The sequence below is a fragment of the Meriones unguiculatus genome, chromosome 2 (assembly GCF_030254825.1).
Source record: "Meriones unguiculatus strain TT.TT164.6M chromosome 2, Bangor_MerUng_6.1, whole genome shotgun sequence".
NCBI classification, from domain to species: Eukaryota; Metazoa; Chordata; class Mammalia; order Rodentia; family Muridae; genus Meriones; species Meriones unguiculatus.
The window spans coordinates 188,348,484-188,368,119 of NC_083350.1; the positions used below are offsets into that span (position 1 = coordinate 188,348,484).

Below are 19,636 nucleotides of genomic sequence, written 5' to 3' on the forward strand. Positions count from 1 at the left end.
CACCAGCAGCAGCAATGGTGGGGTCGCTTCATTGGCTGAGACATCCTAGTAGCTCTGTCAGTGAGAGGAGCTGAGAGTTCCTGTTTCAGTTCATGACTGTGCTGGAGGGGTGAGGGAGAGCCGTTGGCCTGCTCGTGAGCAGATAATAGAGCGTTTTTACACAAAAAAGCACATAGAAAGATGTGAGGAGCCGGGGGGCCCCCAGCTCCTAGGGTTAAAACATTAGGAGTTTCATCTTTTCTCGTCCAGTCCTTGTGTTTTTTCCAGGCCGGGTCTCTCTGTGTAGTCTTGGCTGTCTTTGAATTCTCTTTGTAGACCAGGATGGCCTTGCACTTGTAGAGCTCCACCTGCCTCTGCCTTCCAAGTGCTGGGATTAAAGCATACGCCACCACGCCCATCTCTTGTCCAGTCTTAATATAGTTGGCCTTCCATTACTTCCTAGTTGATTCAAAAACAGTATGCTTTAATGGGATGGTTTAATGGAGGTAGGATAACAGCTGAATTGTTTGCACATCCCTGAGTGCTGTTACATACCAAGAGTAATATGGCGTACAGGGTTTAGTAAAAAGAGAAAAATGTACTGCCGCTAGGATGCACGTCTTCCTGTTTATTTGTGTGTCTGTGGGCATGTGTGTGTGCAGCCAGGGGACAACACATGCAGAAGTTGCTTCACTTTTTCCATTATGCAGGCCCAGGGGATTGAACTCAGGCTATCAGGCTTGGCAGCAAGCTTCCTCATCTACACTGAGCCATCTTGCTGCTCCTTGAACTATAACTTAACTGTTAAGTCCTTTTTTTTTTTTAATTTTTACTTTTATTCATAAATTTCAATTGTTCATATTATGGATGTTTTTCTAGATTGTCAGTGCTATTTTTTTCTTCATTTCTTTTTATTCTCTTGGCTGTGCTTTTTTTGTCTTCAGTTCTCTCATTTTTAAATTTTTAGTCCATTATATTTTTCTTAGTTTTGCTTTCCTGGAGAAGGCTGTCCTAGCAAGGGTTATCATTGTTATGATGAAGCACCGTGACCAAAAACAACTTGGAGGAAAAATTTGTTTGGCTTAAATGTCCTGAGTTACAGTTGACTGGGGGAAGCCAAGGCAGGAACTCAAACAGGACAGGAATCTGGAGGCAGGAGCTGATGCAGACAGAGGTCGTGGAGGAGTGCTGCTTACTGGCTTGCTCCCATGGCTAGCTCAGTCTGCTTTCTTACAGAACCCAGGGTGATGGCATCTACCATGAGCTGGGCTCTCCTAGTAATTCAGACCGCTGTCAGTGCTTGCCTACAGCAGTTTTCCAGAGGCACTTCCTCTGTTGAGCTTTCCTTTTCTTAGATGACTGTAGCCTGTGTCAAGGTGCCATAAAACTGGCCAGGACAATGGTCAGTTCTTAATTCATTTCTTGCTTTGTTCTGTCCATTTCTATTAATGGTCTTTGGTATTTTTAGTTAAAGATTAAAAGAAAAAGCTTGTAAATGTCTGCTGCAGTTACTTCAGTTGACCTTACTTTACTGTGTTCTCTGCTTTTTGGTGGAGATTTGGGGTTTTAAACTTTCATTAGCTAAATACTCTAACTGGGATTAGCTGAGTGCTTATGGTAGGTAACTTGTGTTCCTTTCCTGGTTCAGATCTGTAGTTGTTTGTTGGCAGAAGTGAGGGGCTTTGCTTGGTTCCTCCAAATGGTTCTTATTTAAGAGCACTCCCTTGTTGAAATGCAGTTTTCCTAATCTACGTGGGCTTTTCTCTGGTGCAAGAGATTGGAAAAGTCAGGAGAGGTTGGTGTTGCCTTTGGTTTTTGGTATTCCTCCTTTTTTTCCCCTAAAGAACACGTTATTTCTACCTGTGAATTCTAGCTATCCCTTCACTTATGAATCTCAGAGGTCCATCTAAGGTCCTGCCACATGGAGCCTTGGGCTTCTGGGACTTGAACCTGTTGCCTGTTGAAGTCTTCCTTTGTTTTCTTCAGTCTCAGGGTGGTGTTTTCCCGCTTGATGTGAGACTGTGCCGGTTTGGTTACGAGTAGAGTTCTAGTAAGTGGCTTACTCATTTTCAGTGTTGAAGCCTTTTTGTAGGGTGTAAGGGAGGACATGTGAAAGGTTTGGATTTAAAAGGCACAGCTGTTATAATCCTAGGAGAACCATCTTTTGACTTTTAACTTTACTGTTTGAATTTTACTTGTTTTGTTTATCAAGCCAGGGTGTCTCTGTATAGTCCCAGCTGTTCTGGAACTCACCGTGTTAACCAGGCTGGCCACCTGCCTAGATCCACCCTACCTCTGCCATCCAAGTGCTGGGATTGAAGGCATTCACCACCGTGTTTGGGTACTTTTCACTCTTGAACATTTCTTATTTTCCTGTCTATTTAAGTTATTATTATTATTATTTTAAGTTTTGATTTTCATGTTTAGGCATAGAGAATTGTGACTGGAACAGAATGACCCAGAGAGATAGGTTGAATATTCTTGACCCATTCTGCCAATGGTGGCTCCTACCTGCCCCCCCACCCCAGCCTCCAATGTAATGGTACGTTTGTCACCTGTGAGAATTTTGACATGGTATTGTTTCATTGCCTCCTTCCCTAATACTGCAGTGTTTTTGTTTTTGTTTTGTTTTGTTGTTTTTTTTTTTTTACCACAGTCTTGTTTACGTTGGTTGGTGGGTTTCTTTTCATTGTATTACATTTTTTTTTAATCTTTATGACCCTTTTGTAAGGAAAGTTTGCTGTCAGTTTGACTGGTTCTAAAAATACCCACGTTTTTCATAGGCTCCGAGAGGTTGTCCTTTGCTCTGATAGGGCCTTGCTGTGTGACCCAGCTGGCTCCAGCCTCATCCTTCTGCCAGCAGCTCCTAAGTGCTAAGACTAAAGGCGTGTGCTCCCATGCACCGTTGCGTGGCCTTGCCATACAGTTTCTCCTGGAATGTACATTACAGGCAATGTGTGTACATTAGGAGGATTGGCATCTTAATACCAAGCTTTTCTTGGCCCATGAATATATTTCTCCTTTTCTCCATTTTACCTTCTTCAACTTACAGACTTTCACATATTTTGTAGACCTGCTTCTCTCTTTAAACTTCTTATCGCTGTGTGTATGCATGTGCGTGCTGTGGACCAGAGGACAGCTTTTAGGAGCTGGTCCTCCCTTTCTGCTGTGAGATCCATATGCATATGGATAATATGTATGTGTGTGTATATATATTGTATATATATTATATATATTATATGTACACACATATGCGTATATATTTAGTATTCGTGTGCACATGTGTGCACACAGGCCTGTGCTAGCACTTCTTTCTGAGTGCAGAGAACAACTTTTAGCAGTTCTCATTCCGTTAGATGAGCTCTGAGGCTCAGACTCAGGTAGTCAGCAGCATGTTTACCTGCTACGCTATCTTGCTGACTTTGTTGGATTTTTAAAAATACTGAGCCAGAGCCAGGCATGGTGGGCACACGCCTTTAAACCCAACACGGAGGGAGGCAGAGGCAGGTGGATCAATGTGAGTTCAAGGTCTACAAAGCAAGTCCAGGACAGCCAAGACTATAGAAAGAAACCTTGTCAAAAAATAAAGAAAAGAAAAAAAAAAAAAAAAAAAACTGAGCCGGGTGAATGTTCCTCTGATGAAACCACTGTAAGCTATTTCTTACTCAGTTATGTATTTTTGGATTGCATTTTCTTATACCTTGTTGAGGATTTGTGTGTTATAATTTTCATTGTAATAATGTCCTTTGGCATTTTCCATTGGAACACGTGGTTGCCAGTTGTCTAGGAGAGACTACATGTGGGTGTTTTGCTATTGTGTACATGTCAATGCTTGTTGCCTTTGTTATGTGCCCAGCAAAGCATGTTGCTTCCTTTTAGGAACTGTTGTAGTTGCAAGTTGAATTTCTTTGTTTAGGAGAACTCAGGTTTGACTTCTCTTACGTAGATTTTAGCATGTGTATCTTTCAGAATGAAGTAATCATTCTCTCCCAGCTGCAGAATTTGTAGGCGTAAGTGTTTCCTGATTGGTGGCAGTTTGTAAGGGCGGTAAGCGTGCTTTCACCCCTCCTGTTGCAGCTTTAGCTGGAGCCCTTCTTAGCTGATTGGTGGCAGTTTGTAAGGGCGGTAAGCGTGCTTTCACCCTCCTGTTGCAGCTTTAGCTGGAGCCCTTCTTAGCTGTATTAAAAATTTCAGATCTTACTCTTTCCCACTTCTTTCCTAAGATTCCCTGCACTCTGCCCAAAGGTTCCCCATAAGTCTCAGCATCTGCTCTGATAGTCTGCAGGGCAGAGCCTTTCAGAGGTCCTCTGTGTCAGGCTTCTGACTTGTTCCCTCTTTTCTCCTTCTGATGTCTATCCTCTTTGCCTTTCTAGACAGGAATTGAGCATTTTAGCAAGAGGCCTCCTTCTTGATTAGTTTCTTTAGGTGTACAGATTTTAGTAGGTTTATCCTATATTACATGTCTATATGAGTGAGTATATACCGTATGCGTCTTTCTGCTTCTGGGATAGTTCGCTCCGGATGATCTTTTCTAGATCCCACCATTTCCCTGCAAATTTCATGATTTCCTTGTTTTTTATTGCTGAGTAATATTCCATTGTGTAGATGTAACCACAATTTCTGTATCCATTCCTCCACTGACGGGCATCTGGGCTGTTCCAGCTTCTGGCTATTACAAATAAGGGTGCTACAAACATGGTTGAGTAAATGTCCTTATTGTGTACTTGAGCCTCTTTTGGGTATATGCCTAGGAGTGGTATAGCTGGAGAGGACAGGAACTCCACAAGGAGAGCAACAGAACCAAAAAACCTGAGCACAGAGGTCTTTCCTGAGAAAGATACTCCAACCAAGGACTATGCATGGAGATAACCTAAGATCCCTGCACAGATATAGTCCATGGCAGTTCAGTATCCAAGTGGGTTCCATTGTAATAGAAACAGGACTGTCTCTGACATGAACTGATTGGCCTGTTCTTTAATTACCTCCCCCTGAGGGGGAAGCAGCATTACCAGGCCACAGAATAGGACGATGCAGCCACTCCTGATGAGACCTAATTGACTAGGATCAGAAGGAAGGAAAAGAAGACCTCCCCTATCAGTGGACTTGGGGAGGGGCATGCATGCAGAGGGTGGAGGAAGGGAGGGATTGGGACGGGAGGAGGGAAGGAACCACGGTGGGGGGCGGGAGGGTACAAAGTGAATAAAGTGTAATTAATAAAGAATTTTAAAAAAAAGAAATAAAATACTCTTACAAAAGCAAAAAAAAAAAAAAAAAAAAATTTTCCAGAGAGCCACCTTTTGGGTTTACAGTTTTTCCTTCTTTCTCCTCCAGTGTATCAGTTGATTTCAGCTCTGTATTATAGTCATCTTGCCGCCCCTTTGAGTTTGCCTTGGTCTTTATCCAGTTTCTTCATTCCTCCATTTTCCTTTCCTCCTTTCTGTCCTTTTTCCCTAGCCCTCTCTTCTCATTTATTTCTTTTCCTTCCTTTCTTTTTGTGAGACAGAATTTCTGTCCGTAGCACATGCTGGTCTTGAGCATGAAATCTTCCAGATTACAGATATGTGCTGTTTCCTTTCAAATATAGGCAACTAATGCTGTAAAATTTTTCCTAAGCTTTGCTTGGACTACATCATGCACATTTTGATTTATTGTATTTTATATTCGTTTAGTTCAAACTGTTTTTAAGATTCTTTTTAGACTGCTTTCCTGGGATCATTTGTTTTTTGAATGGAAAGAGAAATGAGAGAAATGCTTTAATCTTGTTATAAGGTTATTCTTAAATCTTACTTGCTTTGTAGACAATTGGTTGGTAGAAGATGATCCTGGTACTTTTAGCACAGTGCTACATTGCCTAACACAGGATACCCTGAAATGTGCTGGTAGGCAGTCTCCTTGTATGACAGCAGGCGCTCACACAGTCCTAGATGGCTATAGGCAAGTTACTCTGCGTAACTTCTTGCTGCATGACAAGAGATGGTAAACCTGAGCTACATCGCAGCACACTGTTATAATGTCTTTTGTTTTTTGTTTTTGTTTTTGTTTGTTTTTTTGTTTTTTTTTTTTTTGAGACAGGATCTTATTATATAGCCCTGTCTGCCCTGAAACATGGTATATATGCCAGCCTGGCCTCAGACTCACAGAAGTCTGCCTGCCTCTGCCTACTAAGTGCTGACACAGAGGCCTGCACCACCAACCTCATAAGTAAATGCTTTTTATAACTAGAGAATACATTAAAATAATGACAAACAATATGCCAGTATGTAAAGGAGCATAATTATGTATCGGTGCCAAGCAGCATTCACCGATGTAATTGTACTCTATACTGTCATATGCTAGTCCACCTGTGTCCTCACACATGCACACAAGGAGTGTTGTGTCTTGCTGCTAGTGGTAGGAAAGCTTCTCCATTTTAATCTGTGGAACCAGCATCAAGTCAAAGTACAAAGCGATGACATCAGCACTATGCAGTGCGTGACTTCATTTGCTTCTAGGCTGCCTTGTGCTAAGATTTTAAGTAAATTTCCAGGGCCCTTTTGTTTTAGCCATTTCTTTTTTAATGATTTATTTATTTATCTTGCATATTGTGTTCTGCCTGCATGTGTCCCTGCACACCAGAAGAGGGCACCAGATCTCACTATAGATGGTTGTGAGCCACCATGTGGTTGCTGGGAATTGAACTCAGGACCTCTGTAAGAGCAGCCAGTACTCTCAACCTCTGAGCTATCTCTGTTGCTCGTTTTAGCCATTTTTAAGTGGTAGCACTAGAATTGATTTTGCTAGGACCCGCGTCAGGTTGCTCAGGACAGCCTATGACCCCGTTGTCAGAAGACCGACACGCTCTCCTCCTTCCATGTCGCCCCGTTCCAGTGTGCGTGCTCAGGTAAGAGCACCGTTCAAATGTGATACACTAAAACTTTTTTTGTACAAGTAAGGGTTTCTATTTTAATTTAGAAGACATTTTAATTTAAAAAGCATGTATGTTTATGGGGTCCCATGTAATGTTGTGATACATATATGTACCATGTAATATTTTATTTTATTCTTTTTGTTTTAGATTTTTTAAATTTTATGAGTGCTCTATCTGCATATACACCTGCACGCCAGAAGAGGGCAGCAGATCTCAGTACAGCTGGCTGTGAGCCACAATGTGGTTGCTGGAAATTGAACTCAGGACCTCTGGAAAAGCAGCCTGTGCTCTTAACCACTGAGCCAACTTTCCAGGTCCCCGTGTAATATTTTAAGCCAGTTAGCACCTCTTCAAACAGTTACCATTTCTTTGCAGTGAAAACATTCAAAGTCCAGCTTTTTGAAAAATATGTTCTGTTGTTGTTGTCTGTAGTGGTTAGGCTGCTGTGAACAAAACAGAACTTGTGGCTCTGACCTAGTGCCTGGGGAAGTGCTGGGTTGCTAAGAGTCAATGTTTGCTGGTTAGGATCCAGGAAGAAGCTTGGGGACTGTACTGTTGCTGAAGAGTGTCAGCCACTGAGGTAGCTGTACTTGTGTTTAGAGGAGACTTGCATTCCTACAGGCTTTCTGAGATATCTGTGTTAGCAGAGCCCATAAAATGGGGTACTTCCCTTACAAACCCATAGGCTGCTTCTGTTGGCTCTTCAGATAAGGCACGATCTCTTGTCTTTGGCCATTGTAGACTCTTACCCTCAAGTAGACAACCCCCCTCTTTTCCCTCCCTCCCTCCTTCTCTCCCTCTCTTCTTTCCTCCTTCTCTTTCTCCCTCCCTTTCTCCCTCCTTCCCTCCCTCTCTCCTTCCTGAGAAGTACAGATCTCAGTACGTGGGTTCTGTGCATGTGAGTGTAGGAGCCTGTGGCGGCCAGGAGGCCATGGAGCCCTGTGTCAGCAAGGTCACCAGGTATCTGAGGCACTGGGAGTGCTGGGAAGTGAGCTGCGGTCCTCTGAAGAGCAGAACGCCCTAACTGCAGACACATCCCTCCAGCGTCGCTTGTCATTTTTTTGATGAATTGACATTGTTTTCAGCATGTGAATTGGGTATGAATCTTGGTTGCATATGTGCCTTGCTAGAGTTCTGTAGTCTGTAACCTGCAATTTCAGTTTTCCATTAAGAGTATCTGATAACAATCCAGGTTTTTTTCTTTGTGTGCTAGCTAAGAAATCTTTTGCCCAGTTTGAACCATTTCTGGTCATCTTATAAAAACCTTATTGTCCTAAGTTTTCTGTTCAAGTCTCTAATATGCCCCTTTATCTCTGTATTTCCTATCTTCTGGGGCTGGATGATATCAATTTGATTGTTCTTGATTTTAGCACAAGTAAATACAGAAAATCTATTGGTATGACTTACACTAAAGTTACATTTATATAGTTTGCTGTGCATGCTTGTGTGTGCTAAGTACATACATGTAGAGGTCAGAGGATAGCTTGTAGGATAGTTTCCTTCATCCTCATGAGATCTGGAGATGGAACTGAGCTCACCAGACTTGGCGTCTGGGGCTTTCACCTGCTGACTCATCTCCCAGCTCAGGAAACATTTTATTTTTGCCAAGTGGTAGTATAATTTCTAGATGGTAACAGTTTGTGTTAACTAGATCTGGTGAGTCTGTAAAAGGAATTTTAAGTTTTTCCACCTTGACTAAAATAAAAGGCAGTCGATTCTTATACAATAGTATACTTTTTGAGTCTTGTGGTAGAAGATGTGTGTTTTCCTTTGAGGTAGTGTCTCCAGCCCAGGCTGGCCTTGAGTTTCCCATTGACATTTAGATCCTTCTGTCAACTTCCCAAACAGCAGGACCCCCATACCCAGCTTAGAATGATAGATAAAACACGAGCCGTGGGCTCAGTGCAGCTACTGTGTGTAAGCAGATGTCTTAGTCATTATTAAGGGTGAAGTAATTAACAACAAACAAATAAATGTCTGCTTTTTGCAGAGTGAAGTAACTGCAAATAATAAGTTCCCTAAATATTATTTAGTACTCTTCTTCCTGAATTTTTGAACCTAATTAAACTTGAGACCTGACTGAGAGGATTTATTCTGTAGCTGTTTTTATTAAATAAAATGACTTAAATCTGACTTTTATAAATAGTAAAATCAGTTTGCTAGTTTATCTATATCTTTTTGCTATGGATAAAATATTTTAATATTTTAAACTTTGTCAGTGTTCTTGTAGTTTATTATCTCTTCCATGTATTGTGTATAATAGTTATGTTTAAGATCATGAAACCTTTGTTTTAAGTTAGGCAGAGTATATTTGATTCTGACATTGAATACTTGTTTTTATTTTCATTATTTAGGAAATCTCAGCCATCAACGAGACTTTTAAAAGGCTCTCTAAATACTTGGTAAGTGCTTCCTTTCCATGTATTTTTGCATGTTTCTTAAATTTATGTATATGCTACACAAACTCCCCTGACAGCAATAAGTTAAAGTGCAATACGAATTATATTTGTTTTCAATTTTACCTAGGTACAAAAATTTCTTCTCTTAATATCTTTTTAATCCCTCTATACATTGTGTCTGGAAAATCAGGTTAATAAGCAGGAATGGTAATTTATGAAATAAATAAGACTTTTGTCTACCTGAGATTTTATAATTATCTATTAATTGCCAGCATTTATGCAGATGATGATGATGGTTGACTGTTGCTTAATGTTTAGAGTCTTGTTTCTCCAGTTTGTCAGCATAAATGCTGTTCCTGTGGGTCAGCGTCTGTGCTGGTTCTAGCCTGGATTACCTTAGTTTCTTTGTTCTGAGATAAAAGTGATAACTTTTGTAATTGCCTCTAATGAAGAATCTGATAAGTTACCATTTTACCAGGGCAAGCTATCAACTCCCCTCCTTGTGTATGTATAGTACATGTGTGTGGTGTGTGTATGGGCACACATGTGAGCACAGGTATGTGTGCAGTCGTGCTGAAGCCAGAGGAAGAGGTCAGGCGTCTTGCTTTATTAGTCACAGCGTCTCTCTGAAACAGAATTTCACTGTCTTTAGGCCAGGCTGTCTGGCCAGCAAGCCCTAACAGTCTTTTGTGTCCCCTGAACCTAGGGGTGGAGTTACAGGGCCACCTGACCATGCTCAGCTCTTGTGTGAGTGCTGGGAATCAACACTGGGATTCTCATGCCGACACAGCAAGCCTTCTTAGTCACCAGACATCTCCTCAGCCCATCGCTTGTTCCTGGGTCCTTTAGGCTTGGTCCTTTCCATCCTTTTCTCCATTAGTCATTCTCATTCTATATTCCACGTGTAGGAGGAAACAGGTGAGAAGTTTCTTTTCCCTGAGTCTGGCATAATCATTGATTCACATGGTGATCTCATTTCTATCCATTTTCTTACTGTGTTTTTATTCTTCTTTATAGCTGAGGGGAAAGCCCCCCCCCATGCATATGTGCTACAGTTTTCTGTGTGTTCATTCATTTGTTCTGTGGCTGTTGGGAACAGTGCTGCAGTAAACTTTGCTGCATAACACTTTGTTGTGCTGATTTAGATTCTTTTAGGTGTGTGCCTAGGAGTGGGATAGCAGGATCACATGGAGTTCTTTTTGTAGGACTGTCTATACTGATTTCCATAAAGGTTACACTGCTTATATTCATACTAGCAGTGTGCAAAGCATTCCTTCTTAATAGTGAAAAAAATTAAAGAGATTAAGTGTTCAACAAAATGGGATAAAATGTAAGACATCAGTTTGTGCTTGTTTTCAATATAATCATCAAAAATATTTATTAGCTAAAGGAGAGTCCCTGGATACATGAAGATATATGGAGTGAAAAAACATGGTTTTTGTACTAACCTGTGAACTGTATGTGAAAGCGGAATGTATTTCCATAGCACTTCCAGCAGATGCTTACACGAGCAGCGGTGAGGTTCGTAGCACAGTCAGCAGCAAATAATAGAGCAAAAGATGCCCAGATTTCTACTACTTTATCATGTGGTGGCTTTCTTGTGTTTTACACACAAGGGGGAGGTTGGCCCATCTCCTAAATTTCAGTTAGAACCAGTTGTCAGTGGTGTGTAGGCTTATGTCACTGTTCATGTGCCAGAAAACCTCAAACTCACATACTGCCAGTGACTGTTGAGGGTATCAGTGCACACACTCTCACAGCCATTCACTGTCGGCATGCCTTCCTCACCCATCTTCCCACTGTCTCCTGTCTCTAGGCAAGCAGTGCTGGGCTCTCTGCTTGTGAGAGTTTGCCTGTTTTGGATATTTCTAAAAATGGCCCCACATAGTATGTGTTCTTCTCTGCCTGGCTTCATTCACTAGGCACAGTAGTTTCAGCATTGTGTGTGTCATGTTAGTATCTTAACTCATCTTTGTGAGTTATTGTCAGTCCTTTGTAAGCTACACGTTATTCCTTCATCTGTTGACCTGCTTGTCTGGTTGGTAGGAATGTGTGTGCTGTGAACTTTCTTGTGTACATTCTTGTGTGGATATATAGTTTAATTTCTTTTGAACGTGTGTGAATGGGGTGGAATTGATAATTAGTCGTTTGTGTACCTCTTCAAGTAGCTGTCAAGAGAGCAGTACACAAGGGTTCTAGTTTTTCTGCATCCTCACGGATAGTTAATGTCTATATTTTAATCTTGGTGTAAAAGGATGTTTCATTGTGGGTGGTTTCATGTGTGTTGTAATAAATAAAGTGTGTTGGTCTATATAATTTTATTATTTGCCCTATGATTATCATGGCAGTATTATTTAACCCTCCATCGCAAATAATAAGACATAGACACCTGTTATATTTATAATTGCCTGGGGCTGGGCAAATATTTCACCTACACTGTTTGAATAGCCTCACTCTTGTTCTTCCCATGCCTATCCAGTGCCATCCACGTTAATCCTCATCTGGTCTACCTTCCCTGCAGAATTCCATGGTGCTTGTTTTTATTCTTCATCTGGGCCTTTCCACACCTTTCTTTTGTTGGGCTCATGCAGTTTCTTCTCCCTGGTAGCTCAAGGTAGCATCCTCTTTACTCCTCTCTTCCCATCTGTCTGATTCTCATGTCTCTTGAACCAAAAAGCCCGGGAACCCTAGCTATACCTACCCCATTCTGCCCTGGTCAGGGATAGGTTGTTTAATCAACCAATCAGGTATATCTTAGGCAGGCTTACAAAACAAGGATAGCTGTAACCAGATCTTGAGGGCCAGTATTAGAACAACCCCCAACACATGTACTTATTGACTATCTGCTATTTCAGAAGAAAGAGCTCAGGCTGGAGAGATGGCTCAGCCGTTAAAGGCTAGGCTCACAACCAAAAATATAAGAAAGAGCTCTCTAAGTTTTTTTGTTCATTTTTCAGAGCAAACACTTTCAGTGTTGAATTGTGAAATTGTAAGTGTTTTTTATAAATTGTGACTACTAGACCTTTATTAAATAAATGATTTGCAAGTATATTCTCATATCCTGTGGATTGTCTTTTTACTTTTAGAAAAATGTCATTGGAAGAACGAAAGATTTTGTTTTTTGAGACAGGGTTTCTCTGTGTAGCTCTGTCTGCCCTAGATCTCACTCTGTAGACCAGGCTGGCTATAGACTCAGATCTGATTGCCTCTGAATGCTGGGATAAAAGGCATGTACTACTACCATTGCCCAGCAGAATAAAACATTTTAATATTTATAGAGTTTACCTTTTGTTTTGAAGTTAGTTTGAAGTTATTTTAAAATAAGTACTTATCGATAGTGACAGGCTTTATCACTAGTCTATACAAAATACTAGAGTTTCTGTGTCTGATGGCCAGAGCCCAAAGAAAAGAGTCAGTATTGTATTTGAGTTTCAGCTCCTCGTGTGTTCGTTTCCTCTAACCTTATGTTTGACTCTATGAGTTACACAGAATGCTATTTGTGTGTGGTTGCTTTGTTTATATTTGTTTATGTTGTGTATGTTAGTCCCCACCCCTGAGAAGAGACAGGGTCTTGCTGTGTATTTCTGGCAGGTCTTGAGTATCCTAGTTTCCAAAGCATTGGGATTGTGACAGTTTACATGCCTGCCTATGATTTCCAATCTTGAAAGAAAATGGGTCCATACAAGATAGATCTTTGTTTACTCTTTGACTGAGAATGTTCTTGGACTTGGCATGTGGCCTGGGTGGCCAAAGCTGTCTTAGGGCTCACAAACAACACAGGCTAATAGAAGAGCTGAAATGCTGGGAAGACAGTCTGCGGCCAGATGACATCAGAGGATGTGAGCCATATAGCTGAGAACAGTTTCTGCCTCATGTCTTTAATGACCACCATGAACTTCTCCGCAAAGGCCAGGGTAATGTCCTGGGCACCAGGCTGATAAAGAGGCTGTGGCGATTCCAAGGTGAGGGAATCGAGACACAGGCAGTAGCTGCCCACTGCACAGGAAGCAGTTTGGAGCGCCCATGCACACACTAAAGCCAGAAGCCCCTCTGAGAGGGCGAAGTCCAGGTGCGCTTGCTCTGTGTTCGCATTCTCCATTCTCACCCAGGAGTTGCTAGACATCTACGGAAAGTAGGTGTGATTTGTTTTCAGACACAAAACCAACAAATACAAGCCGACTCTTGAGTAGGGCTAAATAATGATTAATTAAGATCTTAAAATAACTAAGTATCATCAGAAAAACCAAGGAATCCTGTGTTCAAAGGACTCGAGAAGAATAATTAGGAGCCAATAGATAGAGCATAGAGAGTATCTGCAGAGAAGCTTTAAAGATGCAGGAGAGTTTTAGAGCTTTCCGGAAGGAGAGTTAATTAAATAAGCAAAAGAACTGTTTAACAGTGAGGAGCATCAGTTAACTTAGAGTGATAAAGTCATCAACCAGGAGGATGGGGAAGATGAAGAGCAGAGACGGCAGTGAGAGACCTGCGAGAGGATCGCCGGCTGTATGCAGTTACATGAGGATGAGCAATGAGACGCTGGGAAGTTCACGCAGAACCCTTAGGAAAGAATCCACACTTAGCCACTTAAGTCTTCGGGCTGCTTAGTTGCTGCAAATGAGGAGAAAATCTTGAAAGCAGTAATAGAAAAGAGCTTATCGGGGACAGTGTTAGCTCAATGAGGAACTGCTACTCAGTGAGCTGCGAGTGAAGTTATCCAGTGCAAATTCTGCGGCCATCGTAGTTTGAAAGTGAACTAAACATGTGTTCAGCTAGAGAAACACCCGGGTTTTCTGTCGTCTCACCGCAGTCATGAGTAATTTGAAAAGAAATCCATCAGTTTGAGGGGAAATAGCTCTAGAAATCACACCAAAGCTATTAAATTTGTAGTTTGCTATCCTTTTTCTAATTATGAAAAGGCTGTATTCCTTTTCCTTACTGTAAAAACATCGATCTATAATACTGTATTGTTGACTACATAACATATACATGGGAACATTTACCAAATTGTGCTATTTCTTTTTGAGTAAATTTGGGTTTTGTTAATGGAATTGTTGAAGATCTTTATTGTGTTTCTTGTTTATTTGAGTCTATCTCCTGTAAAATACCTGAGAAATGACCTGTCTGACTCTAAAAGGACATGCTAGGACAAGCTGACATTAAATGATATTTAGTCTTTTGATATATAAAATCTGTGTGGGTCTTTAGGTTCTATTCAAGCTGTTTAGTGGCATATTGTCACTTTTTAAATTGGGAAAATTTTATAACATAAACCCAGCATTCTAACTGTAGTCCACTCAGTGACATATGCCTCCCATTGCCTGTATTCAGAACTTTCCCCTTACTCCTGCCAGAAACTGTACTCAGCCAGCAAGGACCCTGCCATTCCTCTCCTTATTGCTGTCTGAGCCTCAGGCAGTGTGAGCTGCTCACAGCTGTTTGCACTCTTCTCAGTTCAGACTGATTTTCAAAAGTCATTTATCAGTTCGAAGGCCATTTTATACTTTTGCTTTTACTTTTCATACTTTTTAGTTTAGTAATTCTTTTAGCATCTCTGTATAAACCCCAGTGGTCCCAAGCTGATTGCACAGACAAAGCTGCCTTCAAATTTGCATTGGATCTGCTGCCCTAGGCTCCTGAGGGCTGCGTCGCCAGCATTGTCGCTATGCTGGGCTTGTTATGTTTTCTGTTTTATATTGTATTTATGAAAGCTGAATAGTGGCCCCCAATTATGTCCACATCCTAATCTTCAAGTTATGCTGTGCCTTGTACTGAAGGAGCTCTACAGCTGTGGTGAAGATGTTAAAATGAAAAGGTTAGGGAAGAGGAAGAGATGAGGGAAAGGTGTGGCGGTGGCGGTGTGCTTTGGACAAGGAGGGAGGGAGCGGCAGTCTGGGGAGCTGAGTAAGCTTTCCGCAGGCCACAAAAGTAAAGGGGAATGAATTCACCTGGCCTGCCAGCACTTTGGGTTTAGTTCAGTGAAACTAGTTTTGAACGACTGATCTCAAGAACTTTGAGTTATTTTCTGCCTCTGAGTTTGTGATAGTTGCATTAGCCACAGAAGCTGAAGCAGACTTTGGTACCTATTCATGGAGTGTTTCCATTAAAAAGAAAATCCCTGCAGATGTTGTGGAGAACTTGGAGAGTGTATAACAACTGGCAGGATTTTGAAGAACATGAAGGGAACAAACCTGGCGTGCCCTGAGTATGGTAGAAACACAAAAGCTTCGCTGACGAGGCCTCAGAAGGAGGTGGAGGAATGTGGTAAAGCAGACTGGGACTGGGGCTAGAGAGGTGGTGGAGGGCTGAGGACACCTGTTCTCTGTCAGGGCCTGGGTTCAGTTTCTGCACCCACATTGCAACTCCAGCAGATCTGACCCCTGTCACTGCCTCTGCAGGTACACACTAATACATACGTGCACAAGCGCTAGCGTGTTCTCACACAAATGAGCAAATAAAAATACTTAAACGAAAGACAGTCTGCTTTCTTAAGGAATCAATAAAATTCTTGTAACTAGAACACTGATGGAAATGTAAGTGTTAAAAGTACTGCCGCACACGTGGGGCCAGGAGCTGATGTTGGGTGACTTCATTTCATTGTCCATTTCATTTGCCAACGCAGCTCTCAGGGCATGTGGAATTTCCAGTGGGTTAGACGGGCTGGCCAGCGAGCCCCTGCACCCTCCTGCTTCCACTTTCTTACATGGGGCTGGACACAGCGAGCACTTTGCTCCCTAGCCACCCTCTCGGCCCCGAGCTTACGTTTTCATAAAACACCACTATTGCTTGGAGCTGACACCCTCTTGAGCTGGGGGCAAGCTGTACCGCTGAGCTAAGGCCCTAACCCCCTGTGTTTAGGAGTTACCTTAAAGACTTTTTTTTTTTTTTTAAACACATGGGCATGTAACAATATGATTCAAAACTCAGAGCTTCCTCCTTTAAAAGTTAGAAATTGAATTAGGATGAAATGTTATTTAACAGAATACATTAGCCCATTTAGATAAGCTTACTTACTGAAGAAAATTACTTGGAAAGTGGAAGTGAATTGCTCTTAGAATAATTTTAAGTGGTAACTTTTGATAATGGCTAATGAGAACATCTGAATTACAAACCTCATGCGGTCAGTCGGTACCTTTAAGACCTTTGTTCTACAGTGCATTCCTGTTTGCTTGTTTTCTTGGAGGCATCCGGAAGAGTGTGACTGCCGTGTTTTTAACAAGCGCCAAGTTGAAATTCAGGTCTGCGTTTAAAGGAAAATGTAATGCTGCTTCAGTGTTACTACTTTAAATATCTCCACTTTCTGTCACTGACAGTGACTGCGCACACCTTTCGGATCCCTGCTGTGAACTGCCTGGGAACTACCGCAAACTGGGCACCAGCTGTGTTGCTCATGTGCCCTCATTAGCTGAACCTAGAACACGCATTGCCAACAGTTATTTGTGGTTATTACAGGAGGTTGGGTAACAAGGTAATGAACACAGTGAAAAAAACACAGGCATTGCACAACTGAAGACATCTAGTGTGTCTGCTGGACAGTGGCAGGGAACCAGGCGCCCAGAGAGTTCCTGAGAGTGGAAGCGATGGAGGAAGCTGCTGGCAGCAGAGCTACTCTTTTCCGTTGGCTTAGAACTTGTCAACTAAAAGACGTTTGTGAGACAATATTGAAACTTTGAATCTTGACTGGTGTTAACTGTTGTGGAAATGTGGTTAATATGATGAGATCATGTGTGATTTGTGGACACGAGAGGCACATGTGAAATTGGGTGTGTATGTGTGTGAGAGTGTTATGTGTAGGCAAGGTGTCTGTGACATATCTCCAAGAAAGAATAAAAGACAGCAATATTGGCAACATTTTGAGTTGAATGTGGGTGTATAAATATAAATATACTGTTCTCATGTCTATTGGAAACTTTTTGTTTAAAATTCTCCCATCTTTACCTGCTGACTGTCTTTTCTGGGCCCCTCCTCTCCTGACATTTGAGAGTGTTCTGGGATACTGTACCTGAGTTTTAGATATTTTTGTTGCAGAGTATCTTGCAAACTGTTGCAGCTTCCCACCTGTATTTTCTCTTTGGCACCTATTATCGTTGATTGTAGGAATTGTTTTGTTATGTTTTTTTTTTTTTTAACTTCATTTTGGTTTTGTTCTTGGAATTTAAATTTACTTCTGGTGGAAGAGATTTCTGTCTTTTTTGCAGCATCTTCGTTACTCTTACCTGCCTAGGCCATTAGCTGCCTAATAAATACTTGAGTGAGTAATTGAATGGGAATTAATTCTAGAAGACCGAGGACATGGAGTTTGCTCAGGGAAAGAGCCAAAGAGAATAATGGTTTGGAAGGTGACTCTGGCGGGCTGTGGGAGCCTTAGCCTGTGGGGAACATGTACAGATTTGCAAGATTGAGTTACCATCTCCTGGTTCACACTGGAAAACCTTGATGTTTCAGATACTCCCGCAGTCTCAGCAACAGGAACTGCTCTAAGTCATTGTACCGGTATTTTCTGATTATCTTCAGAATGTTATCTGGTTTTTTGAGATAAAATCTCATTCTGATTTCTAACTTACATGGTAGCTATCCTCCTCTTCAGCCTCTCGCCTCTCCAGGACTTGATGCCTGTGCTGCTGTCATAGCTCTTTACTCTCACTTTTAAGAGAATTTTATTATTATTATTTATTATATTATATATTTTTAATTTTATGTGTGTGTGTTGCCTTTGTACCGCATATGTGTCCATTGTCTGTGAAGGCCAGGAGAAAGGATTAGTTACAGATGGTTGTGAGCTGCCATGTGGGTGTCTGGAATTGTACCTGGGTCCTCTGAAAGAATAGCCACTGGTTTTAGCCTTGGAGCCATCTCTAGCCCCAGATAACTAACACACACACACATACATACATGCACAGATTTAATTAAAATAACCGTGTTTTCCTTAAATGATAAAGTAAGAAGGATGGCATTGTGCTTCACTTTTGTAAATGTATTTAAGGTCTGCTTCAAAGGAAATTTTCAATTCTTGTACTAGCTTTTGTGTTTAGACAAGTGAGCCAGAGGCTAAAATAAGGAAACCTCTCAATTAAGTCAGTGCAGGTGTCTTCCTGTAACATAGATTGAGGGAACAGACTAAGCAACATCCTACTGGTATTAAAAAACAGTTTTGGTCTCATAGATCCCATGCAAGCATCATGGGGATCCTCAGAGCCCATATTACCAGAGTGAATAATTTGTTATGGGTATACTGCTTATGAGCAACACACCATGTTTTAAAATGAAAGAATTAATTGTTTAAAGATATAAAAGAACTAGTTTTGTGAGTTTTTATTGCATGCGTTTTCTTGAGGACCACTGACAGTAGCTTGTTTTACTTACACAGATTAAAATGTGCCAAAGGATGTCCTGTTGTAGAGGTGTGTTTGTAGGTTTCTGTGGATGGGTGGACAGATGGATTGATGGATGAATGGATGGACAGGCAGATGGAGCAATCTGGAGATTTAACCCAGGTCATTGTGTGTGCTAGGCTGATACTCAAGACTACTACTTAACAGATAGATGGATCCTTTTATTTCCTTAAGAATTCAAAATTAATTCAGTATGCATACAGTATTTAACTTTTCAAAGTAAGAATTTGACATTGGGTTACTTATAATTAAGAAGGAAACTAGTTAACTTTCTTGCACTAATCCTGAGGGCTGGGAATGTGGCATAGGGGCTTGGTCCTTAGTGGGTGAAACTGTTTAGGAAGGTTAGGAGTTGTGTCCTTGTTGGAGGATGTTGGGTTCTGAGGTTTCTGAAGCCAAGATCAGGTCCTGTGCTTCTTTGCCTCCAACCTGCTGACAAGATGTAAGCTGTCAGCTGTTTTTCCAGTGTCAGGCCTGCCTGCTGCCATGTTGGGCATCATGATGCCCATGACTTCACCATCTGAAACAATAGTAAGCACGCCCCATTAAGTGCTTTCTTCGGAAAGTCTTCCTGGTCACTGTGTGGCCTCACTGCAGTAGAGCAGTAACTAGACAGTGGCAGTTCACTTGCTCACACACTTAAAGCCCTAGGTTCCATCCCTAGCACTGGAAAGAAAAAAAGTAATCATACTTCTAACTTAATATTGATCAACTATTAATATGTAATGCCTCCTCTACTTTTTAAACAGGCCTGTAGGTAGACTTGATTAAATATTCACTGTCTTTTGTCAGAATAATATTATGCTCATTTTTCTGACATTTTAAAAATGTTTATTTCTGTTGGTTAAGTTTTCACATTCTGTCTATATGCAGCCTAAGGATCAATATTACGTTGAATTAGCTGACAGGGAAGAAAAATGATAAATAATGAAAATAACCATTATTGCTTACATTCTATTTTT

The 19,636-nt window shown here is 41.3% G+C and overlaps 1 protein-coding gene across 1 annotated transcript in view; it reads left to right on the forward strand.

The window, feature by feature from the left end:
- Fbxw7 (F-box and WD repeat domain containing 7) overlaps positions 1-19,636 on the forward strand; it is a 151,822-nt gene that overhangs the window by 40,924 nt on the left and 91,262 nt on the right. Inside the window, exon 2 of the mRNA XM_021643880.2 lies at positions 9,241-9,288. The gene's annotated coding sequence lies outside the window, so the exon portion shown is untranslated. The remainder of the gene's footprint in view (positions 1-9,240; positions 9,289-19,636) is intronic.